This window comes from Triticum aestivum, chromosome 4D (genome assembly GCF_018294505.1).
Source record: "Triticum aestivum cultivar Chinese Spring chromosome 4D, IWGSC CS RefSeq v2.1, whole genome shotgun sequence".
In the NCBI taxonomy this organism is placed as follows: Eukaryota; Viridiplantae; Streptophyta; class Magnoliopsida; order Poales; family Poaceae; genus Triticum; species Triticum aestivum.
The window spans coordinates 466,480,840-466,487,920 of NC_057805.1; the positions used below are offsets into that span (position 1 = coordinate 466,480,840).

The following is a 7,081-nucleotide window of genomic DNA, read 5'->3' on the forward strand; positions in this document are numbered from 1 at the left end:
TTTCGCGGGGGCGGGCGGCTTGGGCTGGCGGGGCGGCCTCGCGGCTTATAAAGGCCGGCCGGGACAGAGTCCTAGCCAGACACGGCCCGGTAGGTCGGTTCGTTTTTAAAAAAAAAATCAGACGTACAGAAAAAGAAAGAAAAGAAATACTAAACGGACTCCAAAAATCCCAAAATAAATTTTCCCCATCCTCTAAAAATAAGCCGGACAAGATGAACATTTATTTGGGCCTGAAATGAAATTTTGGAAAACGCATATTTTTCCTAATTCAAATAAAATCAAATAAAATCGAAATAAAATCAAATATTTGTTTTTAATATTTTTCCTCCAATATTTCATTATTTTTGGAGAAGTCATATTATTCCCTCTCATATAATCTATATGAAATATTTTCGGAGAGAAAATAATTAAAACAAATGATCCTATTTTCAAAATTTGAGAAAACCTAAATATGAAAATAATGAAATCCTCAACTCTCTCCGTGGGTCCTTGAGTTGCGTAGAATTTCTAGGATCGTAAAACAAAATGCAATAAAATATGTTATGCATGATGATCTAATCTATAACATTCCAAATTGAAAATTTAGGATGTTACAAAGCGACCATGCAGTCCTCCCGCCGCCTACGCAGATTGCCTGCGGCGCCCGATGAGGAGGAGCAGCTCCTCATGGCTGTCTACCACCGCTCGCTGATGGACGCCCGCCGGCTTCGTCGAAAGAACGCCAAGGACCTCCGGCTTGGTATCGAGCAATCGACGTGCGAATCGCTGGAGAAGGCGGCGGCGGAAGCGAGAGCGCCAAAGCTGGCGAAGCAGCAGAACCGCGGTGTCCGGATGATGGCCGGCTACATCGCCTCCTTGTCCGTCGACTCCGACGTCACCGACGGCTCCCACAACCCCACCCTGCCGCCAACGGCTACATGGAGGGCTATTGCCACTCCGGTGTCCAGAAAGGCAAATGATCGGCGAGAAAGTGGTGAAGATACTCTGCCCTATCTGTCTCTGTTTGCATTTTTAGTAATTTTAGTTTTAGAACTATGTCTGTCAGCCGAGATATGATGTTCTTTTGGTCCAGATTATATGGATATGCTGTTTGTTCTATGGCGTTTATTTTGTTCATCATCTACATAGTTTCTTTCACGCTTCATGCGTAATATGGATTAAGAGTATTGGATATGAGGTCTACGGTTGTGGATGCGACGATTTGAGAATTAACCGGTCACTGTTCATAATATAGGGTGCTGGATTTGATATATCCGGCTGTAGAAGCTCTACCATGGCCTTGCTACTGCTGGTCTGCACACAATGTACGCTCAGACTCCAAAGTCGGTCTACTTACGAGTCGTAGCACGTGGCGATGGCATCCATACCATCCATCATCATAATAACAATCAACAATCAACAATCATGGAGAAGAATATAACCTTCGATCTCATGCAATCCTGCTATAGCAGCTACCACCAAAACCGTATATTAATCGGAGCATATAAACAACGCTAGAGTACCCGCCGTTCTGGGGCATCTGCGTCCCGCGGGCGATCTGGTTCCAACGTTTTACCTCGCTGGCAAATTTTCACGCTGTTGTCAAACATCCAGCCGGTCGTTGCTCTCCACAATGCTATTTGGTGCTACAGCCGATGACGGGTTGGGCTTGTTTTCCCGCGGACCCACCGATGCAGTGCGTGATGCCTGCTCCCTGCGTGAGAGACAAGAAGTTTCCCATCGAAACACGGTGAAAACCTAGCCCAGCCAATCCCTTCCCATCCTCGAGCCCTGTGCCACCCCTCTTTCCTTCGACATCGCCCTCTTCCTCCTCTCCACCGCGCCGCCACTCCTCTCCACGGCGGTGAGCGACAGGGCCACGTCCACGAGAGGAGCGTACTGCCCGCTGCAGCCGCCATGCGTCGTGGTGCCGGATCGGCGCAGGTCGCCGCCGGGAGAGAGGCTCGTCGTGGTTCCGATCGGCGCAGGTCGCCGCCGTGGGAGAGCATGGGTGGCCTGGTCTTCTGGAGGAGCAGGGGGCGGCTGATGAGGTGGCGGTGGTAGGGGGAGGAGGAGGTCCTCGTCATCCACCACAACCGTCTGGTTCGTAGTCGTCGCCTAGGTCATGTGCTCCGGTTTGGCTTTTATCCGGCTCCTCTCCTCTCCCCGTCGGCGCCAGCGCGCTGGCCATGAGGCATGAGGTGAGCGAGGAGAGGAAGGGGGAAGATGCGTGAGGAGGAGGAGGAGGACCAGGAGCGAGGAGGAGGAGGACGCCTGGATTTGGCCCCGGCCTCGGCCTCAGCCCGTGGAGTTGGTGATGGCATCGTCAGAGGCCCGGGCCTCCTCCCCGGACAAGGCACTCGTGCTATTCGGCGGCGATCTGTGCGCCGGTTCAAGGTGAGGCACCTCCTCTAGCCGCATCCATTTTTTCCCATTAGTTTGTGCTAAAAGAATGAGTGCTCTTCAGTATGACCATTCTGAATTTAGGAGGAATGACAGCAAAGAGAAGCGATCTTTTTGAAATTCTTAGGGCCGGGTTAAGGAGGATGTCGACGGCATGGATCCGTCGACGGGAGCCTGGTGGGCGTGGCGGCGGCTGGAAGGGTAGCAGGGGCCTGTGGGGCGTCGGCCGGAACGGTAGCGAGAGAAACCTTCTCTTCTCCCCTCCTTGCGTCCTGGGCATCTTCCTCTCCAAGTATGTTCTATAATGCAGGTGATGGGCTGCTGATTTTATTACGCACCTGTGCTGATTTTGAGTGACTTCCACTTCATTTGATATCTACTGTACAAGTAATGGCACTAATACAATTGATATCAAATTAATGGATTTGCTAACAGATTGCCTCTTGTGATGTTAATTGATTTGCAGGTTTACTGGTTTTGGTTCAGTTTGAAGGGCTCACCGGGCTTAAGATCTTGGTTTCATTAGAATTACAGAATTTCTTTGCTCAGTAGTCTTGCCGTCTTGCCGCTGGTGGCAGGTTTTACTTTGTGGGGTGTAGGTTCTATTGCCGGTGACACCTCATGAATTTTCTTTTCAATCTTTAATTAGTCTTGCCGTCTTGCCGCTGGTGGCAGGTTTTACTTTGTGGGTTGTAGGTTCTATTGCCGGTGACCCCTCATGAATTTTCTTTTCAATCTTTAATTTATATGGTCGTTCGCTGGATGCTCGCTGCTATGTATGGTTCATATGGTCGCCGACTCGAAAATCACTGCTATCTTTGGGTCATCATATGGCCGTCGACTAGACGCTCGCGGTCTGAATGATCTCATTGCCTATGGCTGGCAATACACACTTTTCATTACTAGCCAGCCAGGAAGGTGTCTCGGCTCGCGATCGCTGCGCAGCGGCAGCGCTCATTACTACCTGCCAGGCCTTCTCAAAGTGACTGAAATTTGGTAAATTCCATTCCTTTGTGCTGCATTGTACCTTCCATGCTTTTTGCAGTCAGTGAATCTGATATCATAACCTCTCATTTAGAATTTTCTTGATAGGCAAAACAACCAGTTCTCATTTATCTGGATGGTTTTCAAAATGGCATAATATGTCATTTGCACTATCATCGATCTTAGTTGCTCCAGTTTTTCATAGATTACTATTGTGTAGACTTTGTCTTTTCCACTTACCATCGCCATTTTTGTGATGATACTTCACTAGGAATATTCTTTGGTGCTTCTCATCTGAAAATGGATTCAGAATGTGGTCAGTTTTGCAATGCATGGGAGTTCAATTTTTCTGCATGCACAGTTATATATTTTTAGTCCATTGAATTGAAAAGTGAGTGCTTCTTGGTTGTTTCTGTTGTTTATCCAGGAGGTTCTTGGTGCTTGGTTTTTTGCTACTTGTGCAGTATTATACTATGCCCATATAAATGACGAATTATATTTTGTTCCGCGGACGAGCAAAGTTTGTTGTCTGCGTAGTAACTTTGGTGGCGAGCCCGAGCGCCGGTGGGAGCAGGGGCCGGGTCAAGGCAGGTGTTGACGGTCTGGGATGGTCCACGGCACCGGCATCCATAGCAGAAAGGCGAAGCCAAGATGAATCTCTCATATTTTTGTCAGCCATGGATCGGAAGATGTAGAAGAAAAATCCATGTAAGCCACTCTTCTCTTCTTTCCTCCCCGTTTCTTCCAATCCAATGCTTCTCATCTTTGTTTGTGCAGGTTTTGTTTCTTTGTGCCTACATGGTGTTTGCTGAAATCCAAAAGGGCTGACAGGGGAGGACTGATCTATGTAAGTCATGCGATTTCATTTTTCTATTATTTAGTTCCAGTTAAAGATAACAAGTTAGGTAGGAGTAGTAAATTTTTTATGACTTAGTCTACATTTAGTCTTGTGTATTGTTAATTTGTCTTTGCTCCCTCGCAAAAATTAAAATCTTTTCGCTGCTATACGAGAATTTGTAGCAATTAAAAGAAGCCAATGGAAGCTACATAACTGAAGAAATGTTCAGTTCTATATATTACTTGGACCTGATTACTTTAGAATCTTTTCGCTGCTATATGAGAATTTGTAGCAATTAAAAGAAGCCAATGGAAGCTACATAACTGAAGAAATGTTCAGTTCTATATATTACTTGGACCTGATTACTCTCATGTTTACGTTATATCTGTACTTGCTTTTAAGGAATCAGGATGCAGTTCTAGTGTTTCCTAATTTGCTAAGCTTCTTTGGCTTCAAATCTGTTTTGCTCTTTCTGTGCGCCACATGCCACATAAGATAAAGCATGTTTCTTTCTATTTTGCAGTTCAAAGAAAACCACCATCTGAAGAATGAGGGCAGGACATATCTTGGTCTTCTCTTCAAGGTAATATAATAGATGTTGTGATTATTGGAAGTTTGGAGTCGATTTTAGGTTTCCTTTGTGAAATCAGTCAAACCTCAGCTTTCTGTTTTGTATAAGTGGAAAGTATTAGTGGTTTCACTTTGTCCAATTTCTGCAGGGATAGCGTGTTTGAGTTGGTCCAAACTTAATGCATTCAAGGGATCACCAATTTTTGGCGCTGGTTGAGATTGGGTAGGCTGGACCATGAATTCCTAGAAGATTGTGGCAATTCTCATGCTCGCTTGCAAGGATGCTTCGTGAATTGGAGAGATTGGGACCGAACACTAAACCCAAATGTATATTGATGCTATTATCTTCTCACTGCATTTGTCTCTGCATTAAATTAAACATATTAAAGTTTCAGTGCCAATTCTACGATGTATTCCCCTCATGGCATTTTGATTCCTCTTTCTGTTAAGAGTTTTTATGTCTTATTTATATATTAGATTCATTTATTCTCCTATGACATGTCGTTCTACAGTTGCGTTTGCGTACGCATCTACACCCCACCATTATACTTGGTCTTTCAGTTATGCCATCATGTTTCCTCCTTTCTTTGCCTGATTGACGTAGGTCGCTCATGAGCCGAGTGGTTGTGGTTAGCTCGGGAAGAGACACCAACGCAAATGAACTGCATTGATAAGCTCACAGGTAACAAATTCTGGATTGAAGTGATCTTCCAATTTATATGTAGATGAAATAAGAATAACATACTGAATATGGGTATTTATTCATGTACATTTATAGGAATAAAAATCTTGAATTTATTTTGCCTTAATTGATTCTCACATATCATAATATAGCCTCCAACCTTTACATAGAGACCCATTTATCACTTTCGCTGGTTCTATTTTTCTCTGTAGCAAAATAGGAATGTCATATGTAACTTTTTTTCGTCTGCGACATTTTACATTATATACCATTTTTATTATGATGATGAGTCATCAGTATCATAAGTTTGTTAATCTTCATGATTTTCTATAATGTTTTCGGTCATAGATTTAGAGTTATTTGTTTCTGCTCATGCAAAGCAGAGGTGTGTTCAAACAACTATACCTATTTTGCTTATTTTGGATGCTAATTAGTAAATTCTATCCATATGTGCAGTCAAATGGATTAATGCAATGGGTGAGAAGGAGAAGTCATTGTCTTCTTTGTTGGAACATTCCCTAAGATGATCCAAGGTAGTTATTTTGGGAATCTTTTTTTTTCTAATTGTGCATAATTTTCCTTTGGTAATTTCAGTGTAGTTAACCACCAGAGACAACTTCATTTTTTTTGTATGGTTATCGTCTGTGCGGTTGTTTGATAGCTGCCAACAACCTTTCCCGTTCTTCTTGCTTGCTATTTAGTTATTTCCTCGAGAAAGTGGATCACTATTTCTGCTTTTGAATGTTATGTTATGGCTCTGATTGTTTGTATGTCATGATGGTCTTTCCAGGAGATGTAGTTCTGAATATAGCCTCCAACCTTTGAGTTGGTTAATATTTTTTAATAATGATATGTTAGTGAGTTGGTTAACATAGATTGGTTTGAATTTGAGTTGACATATCTTGGTCATCTCCTCAAGGTAATATAATAGATGATGTGATTATTGGAAGTTTGGAGTCGATTTTAGGTCAGTTGGTGGAGTTGCTGCAATTCTGATAATCCTTGCCATTGTGTTTTTCTTCCTATATCAGAAATTTCACCGAGATAGGACTCTTCGGATATCAAAGACTGCTGGGGGCACGTTGATTACCTTCAGGTACAATGATTTGCAGCATGCCACCAGCAACTTCTCAGAGAAGCCGGGGGGAGGTGCCTTCGGCTCAATGTTCAAGGGGAAGCTCCCAGATTCAACATCCATGGTGAAATAAATAGGAGAATTGTAACGCCCCAAGACCGATGCTCCAGAAGCCTTCCAGTTATTTCGTTGTTGTCGTGTGATTTATTTGTGTGTTTGCATTCATCATCGCATCATCTGCATTGCATCCGCTCGTAGTTGCCGCGTTCCTCCTTGCTTTCGTGACCGTTCCGAGACCAACCTTGTTCTTCGTTTTCCCTCTTGCTTAAACCGAAGCCCCTCTTTGCGCAGTGCATCGCCCCCTCCCGCGCGTCCAAAAGTTGTCCCGTACCCGACCCGGTTTGTGTTACCGTTGGATTCGGATCATCCCCTAACATCTACAAAATATCTCCGTTTTGTTATTTGGACTCCCTACCTATTTATTCTCGTTCGTTCGATTGCGATCGGAGGGACGAGGTAGCCCCTAACCTAATCCGTGATGTATATATAG

At 44.2% G+C, this 7,081-nt stretch overlaps 1 long non-coding RNA gene across 3 annotated transcripts; it reads left to right on the forward strand.

The window, feature by feature from the left end:
- The first annotated feature begins 1,705 nt into the window (after positions 1-1,705).
- On the forward strand, positions 1,706-6,859 carry LOC123100344 (uncharacterized). 3 transcript variants are annotated; one of them, XR_006448390.1, is made up of 9 exons: positions 1,707-2,376; positions 2,510-2,692; positions 2,849-4,074; positions 4,144-4,213; positions 4,728-4,787; positions 4,924-5,101; positions 5,379-5,456; positions 5,913-5,989; positions 6,488-6,858. It is a non-coding gene; the product is annotated as an uncharacterized lncRNA (long non-coding RNA). The 3 variants fall into 3 exon arrangements; XR_006448391.1 differs by having other exon boundaries at positions 1,727-2,376; positions 2,510-3,378; positions 3,794-4,074; XR_006448389.1 differs by having other exon boundaries at positions 1,706-2,376; positions 2,510-4,074; positions 6,488-6,859.
- Positions 6,860-7,081: the final 222 nt, after the last annotated feature.